The sequence below is a fragment of the Giraffa tippelskirchi genome, chromosome X (genome assembly GCF_054371585.1).
Source record: "Giraffa tippelskirchi isolate mGirTip1 chromosome X, T2T-mGirTip1v1.2.pri, whole genome shotgun sequence".
NCBI classification, from domain to species: domain Eukaryota; kingdom Metazoa; phylum Chordata; class Mammalia; order Artiodactyla; family Giraffidae; genus Giraffa; species Giraffa tippelskirchi.
Genome location: NC_137289.1, coordinates 37,514,001 through 37,536,511, shown reverse-complemented (window position 1 = coordinate 37,536,511; position 22,511 = coordinate 37,514,001). Strand labels below are relative to the sequence as shown.

General features: G+C 51.3%; 2 long non-coding RNA genes across 2 annotated transcripts in view; one reads left to right on the top strand and one right to left on the bottom strand.

Moving 5' to 3' along the window:
- The window catches only part of LOC145536425 (uncharacterized), a 325,058-nt gene that overhangs the window by 125,698 nt on the left and 176,849 nt on the right, over positions 1 to 22,511 (bottom strand). Inside the window, exons 94-104 of the long non-coding RNA XR_014075840.1 lie at positions 20,825 to 20,940; positions 18,951 to 19,066; positions 17,028 to 17,143; positions 14,671 to 14,786; positions 12,797 to 12,912; positions 10,923 to 11,038; positions 9,000 to 9,115; positions 6,643 to 6,758; positions 4,769 to 4,884; positions 2,896 to 3,011; positions 973 to 1,088 (exon numbers count right to left, since the gene is read on the bottom strand). This is a non-coding gene — a long non-coding RNA (uncharacterized LOC145536425). The remainder of the gene's footprint in view (positions 1 to 972; positions 1,089 to 2,895; positions 3,012 to 4,768; positions 4,885 to 6,642; positions 6,759 to 8,999; positions 9,116 to 10,922; positions 11,039 to 12,796; positions 12,913 to 14,670; positions 14,787 to 17,027; positions 17,144 to 18,950; positions 19,067 to 20,824; positions 20,941 to 22,511) is intronic.
- On the top strand, positions 17,850 to 20,957 carry LOC145536428 (uncharacterized). The gene is made up of 2 exons (XR_014075844.1): positions 17,850 to 17,952; positions 18,067 to 20,957. It is a non-coding gene; the product is annotated as an uncharacterized LOC145536428 (long non-coding RNA).

Here is a 22,511-nt window from a genome sequence, read left to right as displayed (position 1 = left end):
ACTGCTGTGGACGTGGACCCAGAGTTGGACGGCTCCTCTGGATTCCCTTTTCCCTATGGTCTTCCAGCCCAGGAGAGCCCCAGAAAGAGGACACAGGTCTTTCCCCAACATTCCAGTGGAGCCAACCCAGCTGGCAGAGTTTGGAAGGTGTTTTTGGCTACCATGGGCCTTTTTGAACACGCAAAGGGCGGAGGGAGGCGCCCAGCTCCAGAGGGTGGCTGGCATTTCTGGAGCAACACTGCCATCAAGCGGAACCATTTTGAGCAAGGCGTGCAGGCCCTTCCTGCGGATCCTGCTGCCGGAAGGCCTGTGAAGAGAGGCCCTGGGGAGTGAGGGTTTCGAGCACTCAGAAGATCCTGGGCCAACCTGACTGCCTGACACCTCACCAGAGCCGGTGTGGGAGCAACAGGTAGTGCTGTTTGGGGCCGGCCTCGCCCACCGAGGAGCCCCTGGCTGTCAAGCCCTCGGGGGCGTGGTGTCGGTGGGGGCCATGTTCAGGAACAAGGCCCTGAAGCTCCTGCCGCCGGCCACCTGGCCCATCCTGCAGGAAGGTTGCTCAGTCTCAGCATTAAGGACAGACCTCCATGGAACCAGTATAAACTGCACTAAAATACTTCAGAAAATCATCTTTCTGACCTGCAAAGGAGTAAAACACAAAGTACACCTGGGAGTTCTCTTCCACAACCATCAGATGTGTGACATCGGCTCCAGGAAAATAATGGCCCTTGCCGGGCTTGAGTTTAAATGGAATTTGGGCACCTTTGAACTTGCAAATGGTTGATAGTTGAAGCAAACAGGGAAAACGTTTCTGACCATTACGATGATACAACTGTGGCGACGAAGAATGCCTGAACACGCTAGTAACCAGACAGTAACCCGAGAAGTTCGGTGAGAGACCTGCCCCGAGAGAGGTGCCTACTGTTCAGAAGCGGGTAACGGAACCAAAGCACAACTGAGGGCTGTGTTACGTACCTATGAGACGTCTGAAATCAGTGTCTGCTCTTCGTCTGTGCCTCAACGCTGGCTCCACACCAAGGCAACATATGAGCCGTTGATCACTCTCTTTCATTATTTTAGCAAACCGCGACCTGAAAAGGAAAGAAAATACCGTTGAATACCTTTGCCTCAGATGCAGATCCATATCCTTCAGTATGAATTCAGCTTCAAGGAGATAAGAAACCAACCAAAAGAAAAAACACACCAGTCACCACAAAGTTCCATTAAGAGAAAACAAACCAAAACACCCGATCAAACCACACTACCTACCCCTAGGAGAAGTCAGCATAAATGTCTAGATGGTCTGGACCTTATACTGCAAACCCACTGTGATGTAACTCACTGTAACCATTTAGACTCAGTGTTGTGGACTGAGGCTGCGGTCTAACATACCGATGCCCTTTTCTGCTCACCTACACTACCGGCCCTGAGGTTTGTGAAAAGAATAACCTGTTAGCCCTGCATGCACAGATACACAAACGTTCTCCCGCTCGGCACTTAATTGATTCCCATGAGGGATGAGTGTCCTGGCAGAAGGGACACATGACTTAAGTCTAGGGTTTGTTGAGCACACTCAGTCACCTAGCTAGAAACAAGTTGCCAAAGTGGACGGAGCCACTTAAGTAAGAGTGCTCTGTGGGGACCAATGTCTACACCTATTGCAAAAGGACCCCTTATGACAGGAGCACACACTACGATGCACGGCTAGAACCTGGATGTAGTCCACGTGGCAAGGGTTTTCAACCAAACCCTAATTCGTGAATCATCCAGGTAATTCTGATCCTAACCCACATCAGTAACAACAAAGTGACAGAATCCATCACATCGCGGTCTCCCCAGGAGGCAGCGGCCAGGCCACTCGCCTCAGAGTCCCAGAGACTGCTGTGGACGTGGACCCAGAGTTGGACGGCTCCTCTGGATTCCCTTTTCCCTATGGTCTTCCAGCCCAGGAGAGCCCCAGAAAGAGGACACACGTCTTTCCCCAACATTCCAGTGGAGCCAACCCAGCTGGCAGAGTTTGGAAGGTGTTTTTGGCTACCATGGGCCTTTTTGAACACGCAAAGGGCGGAGGGAGACGCCCAGCTCCAGAGGGTGGCTGGCATTTCTGGAGCAACACTGCCATCAAGCGGAACCATTTTGAGCAAGGCGTGCAGGCCCTTCCTGCGGATCCTGCTGCGGAAAGGCCTGTGAAGAGAGGCCCTGGGGAGTGAGGGTTTCGAGCACTCAGAAGATCCTGGGCGAACCTGACTGCCTGACACCTCACCAGAGCTGGTGTGGGAGCAACAGGTAGTGCTGTTTGGGGCCGGCCTCGCCCACCGAGGAGCCCCTGGCTGTCAAGCCCTCGGGGGCGTGGTGTCGGTGGCGGCCATGTTCAGGAACAAGTCCCTGAAGCTCCTGCCGCCAGCGACCTGGCCCATCCTGCAGGAAGGCTACTTTGGTAGGTTTAGAAGGACTCAGGTTGCTGAACCAACCATGCCTTTGCTCAGTCTCAGCATTAAGGACGGACCTGCATGGAACCAGTATAAACTGCACTAAAATACTTCAGAAAATCATCTTTCTGACCTGCAAAGGAGGAAAACACAAAGTACACCTGGGAGTTCTCTTCCACACCCATCAGATGTGTGACATCGGCTCCAGGAAAATAATGGCCCTTGCCGGGCTTGAGTTTAAATGGAATTCGGGCACCTTTGAACTTGCAAATGGTTGATAGTTGAAGCAAACAGGGAAAACGTTTCTGACCATTACGATGATACAACTATGGCGATGAAGTATGCCTGCACAGGCTTCTAAGCAGAGAGAAACGCCAGAAGTTCGGTGAGAGACCCGCCCTGAGAGAGGTGCCTACTGTTCAGAAGCGGGTAACGGAACCAAAGCACAACTGAGGGCTGTGTTACGTACCTATGAGACGTCTGAAATCAGTGTCTGCTCTTCGTCTGTGCCTCAACGCTGGCTCCACACCAAGGCAACATATGAGCCGTTGATCACTCTCTTTCATTATTTTAGCAAACCGCGACCTGAAAAGGAAAGAAAATACCGTTGAATACCTTTGCCTCAGATGCAGATCCATATCCTTCAGTATGAATTCAGCTTCAAAGAGATAAGAAACCAACCAAAACAAAAAACACACCAGTCACCACAAAGTTCCATTAAGAGAAAACAAACCAAAACACCCGATCAAACCACACTACCTACCCCTAGGAGAAGTCAGCATAAATGTCTAGATGGTCTGGACTTTATACTGCAAACCCACTGTGATGTAACTCACTGTAACCATTTAGACTCAGTGTTGTGGACTGAGGCTGCGGTCTAACATACCGATGCCCTTTTCTGCTCACCTACACTACCGGCCCTGAGGTTTGTGAAAAGAATAACCTGTTAGCCCTGCATGCACAGATACACAAACGTTCTCCCGCTCGGCACTTAATTGATTCCCATGAGGGATGAGTGTCCTGGCAGAAGGGACACATGACTTAAGTCTAGGGTTTGTTGAGCACACTCAGTCACCTAGCTAGAAACAAGTTACCAAAGTGGACGGAGCCATTTAAGTAACAGTGCTCTGTGGGGACCAATGTCAAACCTATTGCAAAAGGACCCCTTATGACAGGAGCACACACTACGATGCACGGCTAGAACCTGGATGTAGTCCACGTGGCAAGGGTTTTCAACCAAACCCTAATTCGTGAATCATCCAGGTAATTCTGATCCTAACCCACATCAGTAACAACAAAGTGACAGAATCCATCACATCGCAGTCTCCCCAGGAGGCAGCGGCCAGGCCACTCGCCTCAGAGTCCCAGAGACTGCTGTGGACGTGGACCCAGAGTTGGACGGCTCCTCTGGATTCCCTTTTCCCTATGGTCTTCCAGCCCAGGAGAGCCCCAGAAAGAGGACACAGGTCTTTCCCCAACATTCCAGTGGAGCCAACCCAGCTGGCAGAGTTTGGAAGGTGTTTTTGGCTACCATGGGCCTTTTTGAACACGCAAAGGGCGGAGGGAGGCGCCCAGCTCCAGAGGGTGGCTGGCATTTCTGGAGCAACACTGCCATCAAGCGGAACCATTTTGAGCAAGGCGTGCAGGCCCTTCCTGCGGATCCTGCTGCCGGAAGGCCTGTGAAGAGAGGCCCTGGGGAGTGAGGGTTTCGAGCACTCAGAAGATCCTGGGCCAACCTGACTGCCTGACACCTCACCAGAGCCGGTGTGGGAGCAACAGGTAGTGCTGTTTGGGGCCGGCCTCGCCCACCGAGGAGCCCCTGGCTGTCAAGCCCTCGGGGGCGTGGTGTCGGTGGGGGCCATGTTCAGGAACAAGGCCCTGAAGCTCCTGCCGCCGGCCACCTGGCCCATCCTGCAGGAAGGTTGCTCAGTCTCAGCATTAAGGACAGACCTCCATGGAACCAGTATAAACTGCACTAAAATACTTCAGAAAATCATCTTTCTGACCTGCAAAGGAGGAAAACACAAAGTACACCTGGGAGTTCTCTTCCACAACCATCAGATGTGTGACATCGGCTCCAGGAAAATAATGGCCCTTGCCGGGCTTGAATTTAAATGGAATTTGGGCACCTTTGAACTTGCAAATGGTTGATAGTTGAAGCAAACAGGGAAAACGTTTCTGACCATTACGATGATACAACTGTGGCGACGAAGAATGCCTGAACACGCTAGTAACCAGACAGTAACCCGAGAAGTTCGGTGAGAGACCTGCCCCGAGAGAGGTGCCTACTGTTCAGAAGCGGGTAACGGAACCAAAGCACAACTGAGGGCTGTGTTACGTACCTATGAGACGTCTGAAATCAGTGTCTGCTCTTCGTCTGTGCCTCAACGCTGGCTCCACACCAAGGCAACATATGAGCCGTTGATCACTCTCTTTCATTATTTTAGCAAACCGCGACCTGAAAAGGAAAGAAAATACCGTTGAATACCTTTGCCTCAGATGCAGATCCATATCCTTCAGTATGAATTCAGCTTCAAGGAGATAAGAAACCAACCAAAAGAAAAAACACACCAGTCACCACAAAGTTCCATTAAGAGAAAACAAACCAAAACACCCGATCAAACCACACTACCTACCCCTAGGAGAAGTCAGCATAAATGTCTAGATGGTCTGGACCTTATACTGCAAACCCACTGTGATGTAACTCACTGTAACCATTTAGACTCAGTGTTGTGGACTGAGGCTGCGGTCTAACATACCGATGCCCTTTTCTGCTCACCTACACTACCGGCCCTGAGGTTTGTGAAAAGAATAACCTGTTAGCCCTGCATGCACAGATACACAAACGTTCTCCCGCTCGGCACTTAATTGATTCCCATGAGGGATGAGTGTCCTGGCAGAAGGGACACATGACTTAAGTCTAGGGTTTGTTGAGCACACTCAGTCACCTAGCTAGAAACAAGTTGCCAAAGTGGACGGAGCCACTTAAGTAAGAGTGCTCTGTGGGGACCAATGTCTACACCTATTGCAAAAGGACCCCTTATGACAGGAGCACACACTACGATGCACGGCTAGAACCTGGATGTAGTCCACGTGGCAAGGGTTTTCAACCAAACCCTAATTCGTGAATCATCCAGGTAATTCTGATCCTAACCCACATCAGTAACAACAAAGTGACAGAATCCATCACATCGCAGTCTCCCCAGGAGGCAGCGGCCAGGCCACTCGCTTCAGAGTCCCAGAGACTGCTGTGGACGTGGACCCAGAGTTGGACGGCTCCTCTGGATTCCCTTTTCCCTATGGTCTTCCAGCCCAGGAGAGCCCCAGAAAGAGGACACAGGTCTTTCCCCAACATTCCAGTGGAGCCAACCCAGCTGGCAGAGTTTGGAAGGTGTTTTTGGCTACCATGGGCCTTTTTGAACACGCAAAGGGCGGAGGGAGGCGCCCAGCTCCAGAGGGTGGCTGGCATTTCTGGAGCAACACTGCCATCAAGCGGAACCATTTTGAGCAAGGCGTGCAGGCCCTTCCTGCGGATCCTGCTGCCGGAAGGCCTGTGAAGAGAGGCCCTGGGGAGTGAGGGTTTCGAGCACTCAGAAGATCCTGGGCCAACCTGACTGCCTGACACCTCACCAGAGCCGGTGTGGGAGCAACAGGTAGTGCTGTTTGGGGCCGGCCTCGCCCACCGAGGAGCCCCTGGCTGTCAAGCCCTCGGGGGCGTGGTGTCGGTGGCGGCCATGTTCAGGAACAAGGCCCTGAAGCTCCTGCCACCGGCCACCTGGCCCATCGTGCAGGAAGGTTGCTCAGTCTCAGCATTAAGGACAGACCTCCATGGAACCAGTATAAACTGCACTAAAATACTTCAGAAAATCATCTTTCTGACCTGCAAAGGAGGAAAACACAAAGTACACCTGGGAGTTCTCTTCCACACCCATCAGATGTGTGACATCGGCTCCAGGAAAATAATGGCCCTTGCCGGGCTTGAGTTTAAATGGAATTCGGGCACCTTTGAACTTGCAAATGGTTGATAGTTGAAGCAAACAGGGAAAACGTTTCTGACCATTACGATGATACAACTGTGGCGACGAAGAATGCCTGAACACGCTAGTAACCAGACAGTAACCCGAGAAGTTCGGTGAGAGACCCGCCCCGAGAGAGGTGCCTACTGTTCAGAAGCGGGTAACGGAACCAAAGCACAACTGAGGGCTGTGTTACGTACCTATGAGACGTCTGAAATCAGTGTCTGCTCTTCGTCTGTGCCTCAACGCTGGCTCCACACCAAGGCAACATATGAGCCGTTGATCACTCTCTTTCATTATTTTAGCAAACCGCGACCTGAAAAGGAAAGAAAATACCGTTGAATACCTTTGCCTCAGATGCAGATCCATATCCTTCAGTATGAATTCAGCTTCAAAGAGATAAGAAACCAACCAAAACAAAAAACACACCAGTCACCACAAAGTTCCATTAAGAGAAAACAAACCAAAACACCCGATCAAACCACACTACCTACCCCTAGGAGAAGTCAGCATAAATGTCTAGATGGTCTGGACTTTATACTGCAAACCCACTGTGATGTAACTCACTGTAACCATTTAGACTCAGTGTTGTGGACTGAGGTTGCGGTCTAACATACCGATGCCCTTTTCTGCTCACCTACACTACCGGCCCTGAGGTTTGTGAAAAGAATAACCTGTTAGCCCTGCATGCACAGATACACAAACGTTCTCCCGCTCGGCACTTAATTGATTCCCATGAGGGATGAGTGTCCTGGCAGAAGGGACACATGACTTAAGTCTAGGGTTTGTTGAGCACACTCAGTCACCTAGCTAGAAACAAGTTACCAAAGTGGACGGAGCCATTTAAGTAACAGTGCTCTGTGGGGACCAATGTCAAACCTATTGCAAAAGGACCCCTTATGACAGGAGCACACACTACGATGCACGGCTAGAACCTGGATGTAGTCCACGTGGCAAGGGTTTTCAACCAAACCCTAATTCGTGAATCATCCAGGTAATTCTGATCCTAACCCACATCAGTAACAACAAAGTGACAGAATCCATCACATCGCAGTCTCCCCAGGAGGCAGCGGCCAGGCCACTCGCCTCAGAGTCCCAGAGACTGCTATGGACGTGGACCCAGAGTTGGACGGCTCCTCTGGATTCCCTTTTCCCTATGGTCTTCCAGCCCAGGAGAGCCCCAGAAAGAGGACACAGGTCTTTCCCCAACATTCCAGTGGAGCCAACCCAGCTGGCAGAGTTTGGAAGGTGTTTTTGGCTACCATGGGCCTTTTTGAACACGCAAAGGGCGGAGGGAGGCGCCCAGCTCCAGAGGGTGGCTGGCATTTCTGGAGCAACACTGCCATCAAGCGGAACCATTTTGAGCAAGGCGTGCAGGCCCTTCCTGCGGATCCTGCTGCCGGAAGGCCTGTGAAGAGAGGCCCTGGGGAGTGAGGGTTTCGAGCACTCAGAAGATCCTGGGCCAACCTGACTGCCTGACACCTCACCAGAGCCGGTGTGGGAGCAACAGGTAGTGCTGTTTGGGGCCGGCCTCGCCCACGGAGGAGCCCCTGGCTGTCAAGCCCTCGGGGGCGTGGTGTCGGTGGGGGCCATGTTCAGGAACAAGGCCCTGAAGCTCCTGCCGCCGGCCACCTGGCCCATCCTGCAGGAAGGTTGCTCAGTCTCAGCATTAAGGACAGACCTCCATGGAACCAGTATAAACTGCACTAAAATACTTCAGAATATCATCTTTCTGACCTGCAAAGGAGTAAAACACAAAGTACACCTGGGAGTTCTCTTCCACAACCATCAGATGTGTGACATCGGCTCCAGGAAAATAATGGCCCTTGCCGGGCTTGAGTTTAAATGGAATTTGGGCACCTTTGAACTTGCAAATGGTTGATAGTTGAAGCAAACAGGGAAAACGTTTCTGACCATTACGATGATACAACTGTGGCGACGAAGAATGCCTGAACACGCTAGTAACCAGACAGTAACCCGAGAAGTTCGGTGGGAGTAGTGCTGTTTGGGGCCGGGCTTGCCCAACGAGGAGCCCCTGGCTGTCAAGCCCTCGGGGGCGTGGTGTCGGTGGCGGCCATGTTCAGGAACAAGGCCCTGAAGCTCCTGCCGCCGGCCACCTGGCCCATCGTGCAGGAAGGTTGCTCAGTCTCAGCATTAAGGACAGACCTCCATGGAACCAGTATAAACTGCACTAAAATACTTCAGAAAATCATCTTTCTGACCTGCAAAGGAGGAAAACACAAAGTACACCTGGGAGTTCTCTTCCACACCCATCAGATGTGTGACATCGGCTCCAGGAAAATAATGGCCCTTGCCGGGCTTGAGTTTAAATGGAATTCGGGCACCTTTGAACTTGCAAATGGTTGATAGTTGAAGCAAACAGGGAAAACGTTTTGACCATTAGGATGATACAACTGTGGCGACGAAGAATGCCTGAACACGCTAGTAACCAGACAGTAACCCGAGAAGTTCGGTGAGAGACCCGCCCCGAGAGAGGTGCCTACTGTTCAGAAGCGGGTAACGGAACCAAAGCACAACTGAGGGCTGTGTTACGTACCTATGAGACGTCTGAAATCAGTGTCTGCTCTTCGTCTGTGCCTCAACGCTGGCTCCACACCAAGGCAACATATGAGCCGTTGATCACTCTCTTTCATTATTTTAGCAAACCGCGACCTGAAAAGGAAAGAAAATACCGTTGAATACCTTTGCCTCAGATGCAGATCCATATCCTTCAGTATGAATTCAGCTTCAAAGAGATAAGAAACCAACCAAAACAAAAAACACACCAGTCACCACAAAGTTCCATTAAGAGAAAACAAACCAAAACACCCGATCAAACCACACTACCTACCCCTAGGAGAAGTCAGCATAAATGTCTAGATGGTCTGGACTTTATACTGCAAACCCACTGTGATGTAACTCACTGTAACCATTTAGACTCAGTGTTGTGGACTGAGGTTGCGGTCTAACACACCGATGCCCTTTTCTGCTCACCTACACTACCGGCCCTGAGGTTTGTGAAAAGAATAACCTGTTAGCCCTGCATGCACAGATACACAAACGTTCTCCCGCTCGGCACTTAATTGATTCCCATGAGGGATGAGTGTCCTGGCAGAAGGGACACATGACTTAAGTCTAGGGTTTGTTGAGCACACTCAGTCACCTAGCTAGAAACAAGTTACCAAAGTGGAAGGAGCCACTTAAGTAAGAGTGCTCTGTGGGGACCAATGTCTACACCTATTGCAAAAGGACCCCTTATGACAGGAGCAAACACTACGATGCACGGCTAGAACCTGGATGTAGTCCACGTGGCAAGGGTTTTCAACCAAACCCTAATTCGTGAATCATCCAGGTAATTCTGATCCTAACCCACATCAGTAACAACAAAGTGACAGAATCCATCACATCGCGGTCTCCCCAGGAGGCAGCGGCCAGGCCACTCGCCTCAGAGTCCCAGAGACTGCTGTGGACGTGGACCCAGAGTTGGACGGCTCCTCTGGATTCCCTTTTCCCTATGGTCTTCCAGCCCAGGAGAGCCCCAGAAAGAGGACACACGTCTTTCCCCAACATTCCAGTGGAGCCAACCCAGCTGGCAGAGTTTGGAAGGTGTTTTTGGCTACCATGGGCCTTTTTGAACACGCAAAGGGCGGAGGGAGACGCCCAGCTCCAGAGGGTGGCTGGCATTTCTGGAGCAACACTGCCATCAAGCGGAACCATTTTGAGCAAGGCGTGCAGGCCCTTCCTGCGGATCCTGCTGCCGGAAGGCCTGTGAAGAGAGGCCCTGGGGAGTGAGGGTTTCGAGCACTCAGAAGATCCTGGGCGAACCTGACTGCCTGACACCTCACCAAAGCTGGTGTGGGAGCAACAGGTAGTGCTGTTTGGGGCCGGCCTCGCCCACCGAGGAGCCCCTGGCTGTCAAGCCCTCGGGGGCGTGGTGTCGGTGGCGGCCATGTTCAGGAACAAGTCCCTGAAGCTCCTGCCGCCAGCGACCTGGCCCATCCTGCAGGAAGGCTACTTTGGTAGGTTTAGAAGGACTCAGGTTGCTGAACCAACCATGCCTTTGCTCAGTCTCAGCATTAAGGACGGACCTGCATGGAACCAGTATAAACTGCACTAAAATACTTCAGAAAATCATCTTTCTGACCTGCAAAGGAGGAAAACACAAAGTACACCTGGGAGTTCTCTTCCACACCCATCAGATGTGTGACATCGGCTCCAGGAAAATAATGGCCCTTGCCGGGCTTGAGTTTAAATGGAATTCGGGCACCTTTGAACTTGCAAATGGTTGATAGTTGAAGCAAACAGGGAAAACGTTTCTGACCATTACGATGATACAACTATGGCGATGAAGTATGCCTGCACAGGCTTCTAAGCAGAGAGAAACGCCAGAAGTTCGGTGAGAGACCCGCCCTGAGAGAGGTGCCTACTGTTCAGAAGCGGGTAACGGAACCAAAGCACAACTGAGGGCTGTGTTACGTACCTATGAGACGTCTGAAATCAGTGTCTGCTCTTCGTCTGTGCCTCAACGCTGGCTCCACACCAAGGCAACATATGAGCCGTTGATCACTCTCTTTCATTATTTTAGCAAACCGCGACCTGAAAAGGAAAGAAAATACCGTTGAATACCTTTGCCTCAGATGCAGATCCATATCCTTCAGTATGAATTCAGCTTCAAAGAGATAAGAAACCAACCAAAACAAAAAACACACCAGTCACCACAAAGTTCCATTAAGAGAAAACAAACCAAAACACCCGATCAAACCACACTACCTACCCCTAGGAGAAGTCAGCATAAATGTCTAGATGGTCTGGACTTTATACTGCAAACCCACTGTGATGTAACTCACTGTAACCATTTAGACTCAGTGTTGTGGACTGAGGCTGCGGTCTAACATACCGATGCCCTTTTCTGCTCACCTACACTACCGGCCCTGAGGTTTGTGAAAAGAATAACCTGTTAGCCCTGCATGCACAGATACACAAACGTTCTCCCGCTCGGCACTTAATTGATTCCCATGAGGGATGAGTGTCCTGGCAGAAGGGACACATGACTTAAGTCTAGGGTTTGTTGAGCACACTCAGTCACCTAGCTAGAAACAAGTTACCAAAGTGGAAGGAGCCACTTAAGTAAGAGTGCTCTGTGGGGACCAATGTCTACACCTATTGCAAAAGGACCCCTTATGACAGGAGCACACACTACGATGCACGGCTAGAACCTGGATGTAGTCCACGTGGCAAGGGTTTTCAACCAAACCCTAATTCGTGAATCATCCAGGTAATTCTGATCCTAACCCACATCAGTAACAACAAAGTGACAGAATCCATCACATCGCGGTCTCCCCAGGAGGCAGCGGCCAGGCCACTCGCCTCAGAGTCCCAGAGACTGCTGTGGACGTGGACCCAGAGTTGGACGGCTCCTCTGGATTCCCTTTTCCCTATGGTCTTCCAGCCCAGGAGAGCCCCATAAAGAGGACACAGGTCTTTCCCCAACATTCCAGTGGAGCCAACCCAGCTGGCAGAGTTTGGAAGGTGTTTTTGGCTACCATGGGCCTTTTTGAACACGCAAAGGGCGGAGGGAGACGCCCAGCTCCAGAGGGTGGCTGGCATTTCTGGAGCAACACTGCCATCAAGCGGAACCATTTTGAGCAAGGCGTGCAGGCCCTTCCTGCGGATCCTGCTGCGGAAAGGCCTGTGAAGAGAGGCCCTGGGGAGTGAGGGTTTCGAGCACTCAGAAGATCCTGGGCGAACCTGACTGCCTGACACCTCACCAGAGCTGGTGTGGGAGCAACAGGTAGTGCTGTTTGGGGCCGGCCTCGCCCACCGAGGAGCCCCTGGCTGTCAAGCCCTCGGGGGCGTGGTGTCGGTGGGGGCCATGTTCAGGAACAAGGCCCTGAAGCTCCTGCCGCCGGCCACCTGGCCCATCCTGCAGGAAGGTTGCTCAGTCTCAGCATTAAGGACAGACCTCCATGGAACCAGTATAAACTGCACTAAAATACTTCAGAAAATCATCTTTCTGACCTGCAAAGGAGTAAAACACAAAGTACACCTGGGAGTTCTCTTCCACAACCATCAGATGTGTGACATCGGCTCCAGGAAAATAATGGCCCTTGCCGGGCTTGAGTTTAAATGGAATTTGGGCACCTTTGAACTTGCAAATGGTTGATAGTTGAAGCAAACAGGGAAAACGTTTCTGACCATTACGATGATACAACTGTGGCGACGAAGAATGCCTGAACACGCTAGTAACCAGACAGTAACCCGAGAAGTTCGGTGAGAGACCTGCCCCGAGAGAGGTGCCTACTGTTCAGAAGCGGGTAACGGAACCAAAGCACAACTGAGGGCTGTGTTACGTACCTATGAGACGTCTGAAATCAGTGTCTGCTCTTCGTCTGTGCCTCAACGCTGGCTCCACACCAAGGCAACATATGAGCCGTTGATCACTCTCTTTCATTATTTTAGCAAACCGCGACCTGAAAAGGAAAGAAAATACCGTTGAATACCTTTGCCTCAGATGCAGATCCATATCCTTCAGTATGAATTCAGCTTCAAGGAGATAAGAAACCAACCAAAAGAAAAAACACACCAGTCACCACAAAGTTCCATTAAGAGAAAACAAACCAAAACACCCGATCAAACCACACTACCTACCCCTAGGAGAAGTCAGCATAAATGTCTAGATGGTCTGGACCTTATACTGCAAACCCACTGTGATGTAACTCACTGTAACCATTTAGACTCAGTGTTGTGGACTGAGGCTGCGGTCTAACATACCGATGCCCTTTTCTGCTCACCTACACTACCGGCCCTGAGGTTTGTGAAAAGAATAACCTGTTAGCCCTGCATGCACAGATACACAAACGTTCTCCCGCTCGGCACTTAATTGATTCCCATGAGGGATGAGTGTCCTGGCAGAAGGGACACATGACTTAAGTCTAGGGTTTGTTGAGCACACTTAGTCACCTAGCTAGAAACAAGTTGCCAAAGTGGACGGAGCCACTTAAGTAAGAGTGCTCTGTGGGGACCAATGTCTACACCTATTGCAAAAGGACCCCTTATGACAGGAGCACACACTACGATGCACGGCTAGAACCTGGATGTAGTCCACGTGGCAAGGGTTTTCAACCAAACCCTAATTCGTGAATCATCCAGGTAATTCTGATCCTAACCCACATCAGTAACAACAAAGTGACAGAATCCATCACATCGCAGTCTCCCCAGGAGGCAGCGGCCAGGCCACTCGCCTCAGAGTCCCAGAGACTGCTGTGGACGTGGACCCAGAGTTGGACGGCTCCTCTGGATTCCCTTTTCCCTATGGTCTTCCAGCCCAGGAGAGCCCCAGAAAGAGGACACAGGTCTTTCCCCAACATTCCAGTGGAGCCAACCCAGCTGGCAGAGTTTGGAAGGTGTTTTTGGCTACCATGGGCCTTTTTGAACACGCAAAGGGCGGAGGGAGGCGCCCAGCTCCAGAGGGTGGCTGGCATTTCTGGAGCAACACTGCCATCAAGCGGAACCATTTTGAGCAAGGCGTGCAGGCCCTTCCTGCGGATCCTGCTGCCGGAAGGCCTGTGAAGAGAGGCCCTGGGGAGTGAGGGTTTCGAGCACTCAGAAGATCCTGGGCCAACCTGACTGCCTGACACCTCACCAGAGCCGGTGTGGGAGCAACAGGTAGTGCTGTTTGGGGCCGGCCTCGCCCACCGAGGAGCCCCTGGCTGTCAAGCCCTCGGGGGCGTGGTGTCGGTGGCGGCCATGTTCAGGAACAAGGCCCTGAAGCTCCTGCCACCGGCCACCTGGCCCATCGTGCAGGAAGGTTGCTCAGTCTCAGCATTAAGGACAGACCTCCATGGAACCAGTATAAACTGCACTAAAATACTTCAGAAAATCATCTTTCTGACTTGCAAAGGAGGAAAACACAAAGTACACCTGGGAGTTCTCTTCCACACCCATCAGATGTGTGACATCGGCTCCAGGAAAATAATGGCCCTTGCCGGGCTTGAGTTTAAATGGAATTCGGGCACCTTTGAACTTGCAAATGGTTGATAGTTGAAGCAAACAGGGAAAACGTTTCTGACCATTACGATGATACAACTGTGGCGACGAAGAATGCCTGAACACGCTAGTAACCAGACAGTAACCCGAGAAGTTCGGTGAGAGACCCGCCCCGAGAGAGGTGCCTACTGTTCAGAAGCGGGTAACGGAACCAAAGCACAACTGAGGGCTGTGTTACGTACCTATGAGACGTCTGAAATCAGTGTCTGCTCTTCGTCTGTGCCTCAACGCTGGCTCCACACCAAGGCAACATATGAGCCGTTGATCACTCTCTTTCATTATTTTAGCAAACCGCGACCTGAAAAGGAAAGAAAATACCGTTGAATACCTTTGCCTCAGATGCAGATCCATATCCTTCAGTATGAATTCAGCTTCAAAGAGATAAGAAACCAACCAAAACAAAAAACACACCAGTCACCACAAAGTTCCATTAAGAGAAAACAAACCAAAACACCCGATCAAACCACACTACCTACCCCTAGGAGAAGTCAGCATAAATGTCTAGATGGTCTGGACTTTATACTGCAAACCCACTGTGATGTAACTCACTGTAACCATTTAGACTCAGTGTTGTGGACTGAGGTTGCGGTCTAACATACCGATGCCCTTTTCTGCTCACCTACACTACCGGCCCTGAGGTTTGTGAAAAGAATAACCTGTTAGCCCTGCATGCACAGATACACAAACGTTCTCCCGCTCGGCACTTAATTGATTCCCATGAGGGATGAGTGTCCTGGCAGAAGGGACACATGACTTAAGTCTAGGGTTTGTTGAGCACACTCAGTCACCTAGCTAGAAACAAGTTACCAAAGTGGACGGAGCCATTTAAGTAACAGTGCTCTGTGGGGACCAATGTCAAACCTATTGCAAAAGGACCCCTTATGACAGGAGCACACACTACGATGCACGGCTAGAACCTGGATGTAGTCCACGTGGCAAGGGTTTTCAACCAAACCCTAATTCGTGAATCATCCAGGTAATTCTGATCCTAACCCACATCAGTAACAACAAAGTGACAGAATCCATCACATCGCAGTCTCCCCAGGAGGCAGCGGCCAGGCCACTCGCCTCAGAGTCCCAGAGACTGCTATGGACGTGGACCCAGAGTTGGACGGCTCCTCTGGATTCCCTTTTCCCTATGGTCTTCCAGCCCAGGAGAGCCCCAGAAAGAGGACACAGGTCTTTCCCCAACATTCCAGTGGAGCCAACCCAGCTGGCAGAGTTTGGAAGGTGTTTTTGGCTACCATGGGCCTTTTTGAACACGCAAAGGGCGGAGGGAGGCGCCCAGCTCCAGAGGGTGGCTGGCATTTCTGGAGCAACACTGCCATCAAGCGGAACCATTTTGAGCAAGGCGTGCAGGCCCTTCCTGCGGATCCTGCTGCCGGAAGGCCTGTGAAGAGAGGCCCTGGGGAGTGAGGGTTTCGAGCACTCAGAAGATCCTGGGCCAACCTGACTGCCTGACACCTCACCAGAGCCGGTGTGGGAGCAACAGGTAGTGCTGTTTGGGGCCGGCCTCGCCCACGGAGGAGCCCCTGGCTGTCAAGCCCTCGGGGGCGTGGTGTCGGTGGGGGCCATGTTCAGGAACAAGGCCCTGAAGCTCCTGCCGCCGGCCACCTGGCCCATCCTGCAGGAAGGTTGCTCAGTCTCAGCATTAAGGACAGACCTCCATGGAACCAGTATAAACTGCACTAAAATACTTCAGAATATCATCTTTCTGACCTGCAAAGGAGTAAAACACAAAGTACACCTGGGAGTTCTCTTCCACAACCATCAGATGTGTGACATCGGCTCCAGGAAAATAATGGCCCTTGCCGGGCTTGAGTTTAAATGGAATTTGGGCACCTTTGAACTTGCAAATGGTTGATAGTTGAAGCAAACAGGGAAAACGTTTCTGACCATTACGATGATACAACTGTGGCGACGAAGAATGCCTGAACACGCTAGTAACCAGACAGTAACCCGAGAAGTTCGGTGGGAGTAGTGCTGTTTGGGGCCGGGCTTGCCCAACGAGGAGCCCCTGGCTGTCAAGCCCTCGGGGGCGTGGTGTCGGTGGCGGCCATGTTCAGGAACAAGGCCCTGAAGCTCCTGCCGCCGGCCACCTGGCCCATCGTGCAGGAAGGTTGCTCAGTCTCAGCATTAAGGACAGACCTCCATGGAACCAGTATAAACTGCACTAAAATACTTCAGAAAATCATCTTTCTGACCTGCAAAGGAGGAAAACACAAAGTACACCTGGGAGTTCTCTTCCACACCCATCAGATGTGTGACATCGGCTCCAGGAAAATAATGGCCCTTGCCGGGCTTGAGTTTAAATGGAATTCGGGCACCTTTGAACTTGCAAATGGTTGATAGTTGAAGCAAACAGGGAAAACGTTTTGACCATTAGGATGATACAACTGTGGCGACGAAGAATGCCTGAACACGCTAGTAACCAGACAGTAACCCGAGAAGTTCGGTGAGAGACCCGCCCCGAGAGAGGTGCCTACTGTTCAGAAGCGGGTAACGGAACCAAAGCACAACTGAGGGCTGTGTTACGTACCTATGAGACGTCTGAAATCAGTGTCTGCTCTTCGTCTGTGCCTCAACGCTGGCTCCACACCAAGGCAACATATGAGCCGTTGATCACTCTCTTTCATTATTTTAGCAAACCGCGACCTGAAAAGGAAAGAAAATACCGTTGAATACCTTTGCCTCAGATGCAGATCCATATCCTTCAGTATGAATTCAGCTTCAAAGAGATAAGAAACCAACCAAAACAAAAAACACACCAGTCACCACAAAGTTCCATTAAGAGAAAACAAACCAAAACACCCGATCAAACCACACTACCTACCCCTAGGAGAAGTCAGCATAAATGTCTAGATGGTCTGGACTTTATACTGCAAACCCACTGTGATGTAACTCACTGTAACCATTTAGACTCAGTGTTGTGGACTGAGGTTGCGGTCTAACACACCGATGCCCTTTTCTGCTCACCTACACTACCGGCCCTGAGGTTTGTGAAAAGAATAACCTGTTAGCCCTGCATGCACAGATACACAAACGTTCTCCCGCTCGGCACTTAATTGATTCCCATGAGGGATGAGTGTCCTGGCAGAAGGGACACATGACTTAAGTCTAGGGTTTGTTGAGCACACTCAGTCACCTAGCTAGAAACAAGTTACCAAAGTGGAAGGAGCCACTTAAGTAAGAGTGCTCTGTGGGGACCAATGTCTACACCTATTGCAAAAGGACCCCTTATGACAGGAGCAAACACTACGATGCACGGCTAGAACCTGGATGTAGTCCACGTGGCAAGGGTTTTCAACCAAACCCTAATTCGTGAATCATCCAGGTAATTCTGATCCTAACCCACATCAGTAACAACAAAGTGACAGAATCCATCACATCGCGGTCTCCCCAGGAGGCAGCGGCCAGGCCACTCGCCTCAGAGTCCCAGAGACTGCTGTGGACGTGGACCCAGAGTTGGACGGCTCCTCTGGATTCCCTTTTCCCTATGGTCTTCCAGCCCAGGAGAGCCCCAGAAAGAGGACACACGTCTTTCCCCAACATTCCAGTGGAGCCAACCCAGCTGGCAGAGTTTGGAAGGTGTTTTTGGCTACCATGGGCCTTTTTGAACACGCAAAGGGCGGAGGGAGACGCCCAGCTCCAGAGGGTGGCTGGCATTTCTGGAGCAACACTGCCATCAAGCGGAACCATTTTGAGCAAGGCGTGCAGGCCCTTCCTGCGGATCCTGCTGCGGAAAGGCCTGTGAAGAGAGGCCCTGGGGAGTGAGGGTTTCGAGCACTCAGAAGATCCTGGGCGAACCTGACTGCCTGACACCTCACCAAAGCTGGTGTGGGAGCAACAGGTAGTGCTGTTTGGGGCCGGCCTCGCCCACCGAGGAGCCCCTGGCTGTCAAGCCCTCGGGGGCGTGGTGTCGGTGGCGGCCATGTTCAGGAACAAGTCCCTGAAGCTCCTGCCGCCAGCGACCTGGCCCATCCTGCAGGAAGGCTACTTTGGTAGGTTTAGAAGGACTCAGGTTGCTGAACCAACCATGCCTTTGCTCAGTCTCAGCATTAAGGACGGACCTGCATGGAACCAGTATAAACTGCACTAAAATACTTCAGAAAATCATCTTTCTGACCTGCAAAGGAGGAAAACACAAAGTACACCTGGGAGTTCTCTTCCACACCCATCAGATGTGTGACATCGGCTCCAGGAAAATAATGGCCCTTGCCGGGCTTGAGTTTAAATGGAATTCGGGCACCTTTGAACTTGCAAATGGTTGATAGTTGAAGCAAACAGGGAAAACGTTTCTGACCATTACGATGATACAACTATGGCGATGAAGTATGCCTGCACAGGCTTCTAAGCAGAGAGAAACGCCAGAAGTTCGGTGAGAGACCCGCCCTGAGAGAGGTGCCTACTGTTCAGAAGCGGGTAACGGAACCAAAGCACAACTGAGGGCTGTGTTACGTACCTATGAGACGTCTGAAATCAGTGTCTGCTCTTCGTCTGTGCCTCAACGCTGGCTCCACACCAAGGCAACATATGAGCCGTTGATCACTCTCTTTCATTATTTTAGCAAACCGCGACCTGAAAAGGAAAGAAAATACCGTTGAATACCTTTGCCTCAGATGCAGATCCATATCCTTCAGTATGAATTCAGCTTCAAAGAGATAAGAAACCAACCAAAACAAAAAACACACCAGTCACCACAAAGTTCCATTAAGAGAAAACAAACCAAAACACCCGATCAAACCACACTACCTACCCCTAGGAGAAGTCAGCATAAATGTCTAGATGGTCTGGACTTTATACTGCAAACCCACTGTGATGTAACTCACTGTAACCATTTAGACTCAGTGTTGTGGACTGAGGCTGCGGTCTAACATACCGATGCCCTTTTCTGCTCACCTACACTACCGGCCCTGAGGTTTGTGAAAAGAATAACCTGTTAGCCCTGCATGCACAGATACACAAACGTTCTCCCGCTCGGCACTTAATTGATTCCCATGAGGGATGAGTGTCCTGGCAGAAGGGACACATGACTTAAGTCTAGGGTTTGTTGAGCACACTCAGTCACCTAGCTAGAAACAAGTTACCAAAGTGGAAGGAGCCACTTAAGTAAGAGTGCTCTGTGGGGACCAATGTCTACACCTATTGCAAAAGGACCCCTTATGACAGGAGCACACACTACGATGCACGGCTAGAACCTGGATGTAGTCCACGTGGCAAGGGTTTTCAACCAAACCCTAATTCGTGAATCATCCAGGTAATTCTGATCCTAACCCACATCAGTAACAACAAAGTGACAGAATCCATCACATCGCGGTCTCCCCAGGAGGCAGCGGCCAGGCCACTCGCCTCAGAGTCCCAGAGACTGCTGTGGACGTGGACCCAGAGTTGGACGGCTCCTCTGGATTCCCTTTTCCCTATGGTCTTCCAGCCCAGGAGAGCCCCATAAAGAGGACACAGGTCTTTCCCCAACATTCCAGTGGAGCCAACCCAGCTGGCAGAGTTTGGAAGGTGTTTTTGGCTACCATGGGCCTTTTTGAACACGCAAAGGGCGGAGGGAGACGCCCAGCTCCAGAGGGTGGCTGGCATTTCTGGAGCAACACTGCCATCAAGCGGAACCATTTTGAGCAAGGCGTGCAGGCCCTTCCTGCGGATCCTGCTGCGGAAAGGCCTGTGAAGAGAGGCCCTGGGGAGTGAGGGTTTCGAGCACTCAGAAGATCCTGGGCGAACCTGACTGCCTGACACCTCACCAGAGCTGGTGTGGGAGCAACAGGTAGTGCTGTTTGGGGCCGGCCTCGCCCACCGAGGAGCCCCTGGCTGTCAAGCCCTCGGGGGCGTGGTGTCGGTGGGGGCCATGTTCAGGAACAAGGCCCTGAAGCTCCTGCCGCCGGCCACCTGGCCCATCCTGCAGGAAGGTTGCTGAGTCTCAGCATTAAGGACAGACCTCCATGGAACCAGTATAAACTGCACTAAAATACTTCAGAAAATCATCTTTCTGACCTGCAAAGGAGTAAAACACAAAGTACACCTGGGAGTTCTCTTCCACAACCATCAGATGTGTGACATCGGCTCCAGGAAAATAATGGCCCTTGCCGGGCTTGAGTTTAAATGGAATTTGGGCACCTTTGAACTTGCAAATGGTTGATAGTTGAAGCAAACAGGGAAAACGTTTCTGACCATTACGATGATACAACTGTGGCGACGAAGAATGCCTGAACACGCTAGTAACCAGACAGTAACCCGAGAAGTTCGGTGAGAGACCTGCCCCGAGAGAGGTGCCTACTGTTCAGAAGCGGGTAACGGAACCAAAGCACAACTGAGGGCTGTGTTACGTACCTATGAGACGTCTGAAATCAGTGTCTGCTCTTCGTCTGTGCCTCAACGCTGGCTCCACACCAAGGCAACATATGAGCCGTTGATCACTCTCTTTCATTATTTTAGCAAACCGCGACCTGAAAAGGAAAGAAAATACCGTTGAATACCTTTGCCTCAGATGCAGATCCATATCCTTCAGTATGAATTCAGCTTCAAGGAGATAAGAAACCAACCAAAAGAAAAAACACACCAGTCACCACAAAGTTCCATTAAGAGAAAACAAACCAAAACACCCGATCAAACCACACTACCTACCCCTAGGAGAAGTCAGCATAAATGTCTAGATGGTCTGGACCTTATACTGCAAACCCACTGTGATGTAACTCACTGTAACCATTTAGACTCAGTGTTGTGGACTGAGGCTGCGGTCTAACATACCGATGCCCTTTTCTGCTCACCTACACTACCGGCCCTGAGGTTTGTGAAAAGAATAACCTGTTAGCCCTGCATGCACAGATACACAAACGTTCTCCCGCTCGGCACTTAATTGATTCCCATGAGGGATGAGTGTCCTGGCAGAAGGGACACATGACTTAAGTCTAGGGTTTGTTGAGCACACTTAGTCACCTAGCTAGAAACAAGTTGCCAAAGTGGACGGAGCCACTTAAGTAAGAGTGCTCTGTGGGGACCAATGTCTACACCTATTGCAAAAGGACCCCTTATGACAGGAGCACACACTACGATGCACGGCTAGAACCTGGATGTAGTCCACGTGGCAAGGGTTTTCAACCAAACCCTAATTCGTGAATCATCCAGGTAATTCTGATCCTAACCCACATCAGTAACAACAAAGTGACAGAATCCATCACATCGCAGTCTCCCCAGGAGGCAGCGGCCAGGCCACTCGCCTCAGAGTCCCAGAGACTGCTGTGGACGTGGACCCAGAGTTGGACGGCTCCTCTGGATTCCCTTTTCCCTATGGTCTTCCAGCCCAGGAGAGCCCCAGAAAGAGGACACAGGTCTTTCCCCAACATTCCAGTGGAGCCAACCCAGCTGGCAGAGTTTGGAAGGTGTTTTTGGCTACCATGGGCCTTTTTGAACACGCAAAGGGCGGAGGGAGGCGCCCAGCTCCAGAGGGTGGCTGGCATTTCTGGAGCAACACTGCCATCAAGCGGAACCATTTTGAGCAAGGCGTGCAGGCCCTTCCTGCGGATCCTGCTGCCGGAAGGCCTGTGAAGAGAGGCCCTGGGGAGTGAGGGTTTCGAGCACTCAGAAGATCCTGGGCCAACCTGACTGCCTGACACCTCACCAGAGCCGGTGTGGGAGCAACAGGTAGTGCTGTTTGGGGCCGGCCTCGCCCACCGAGGAGCCCCTGGCTGTCAAGCCCTCGGGGGCGTGGTGTCGGTGGCGGCCATGTTCAGGAACAAGGCCCTGAAGCTCCTGCCACCGGCCACCTGGCCCATCGTGCAGGAAGGTTGCTCAGTCTCAGCATTAAGGACAGACCTCCATGGAACCAGTATAAACTGCACTAAAATACTTCAGAAAATCATCTTTCTGACTTGCAAAGGAGGAAAACACAAAGTACACCTGGGAGTTCTCTTCCACACCCATCAGATGTGTGACATCGGCTCCAGGAAAATAATGGCCCTTGCCGGGCTTGAGTTTAAATGGAATTCGGGCACCTTTGAACTTGCAAATGGTTGATAGT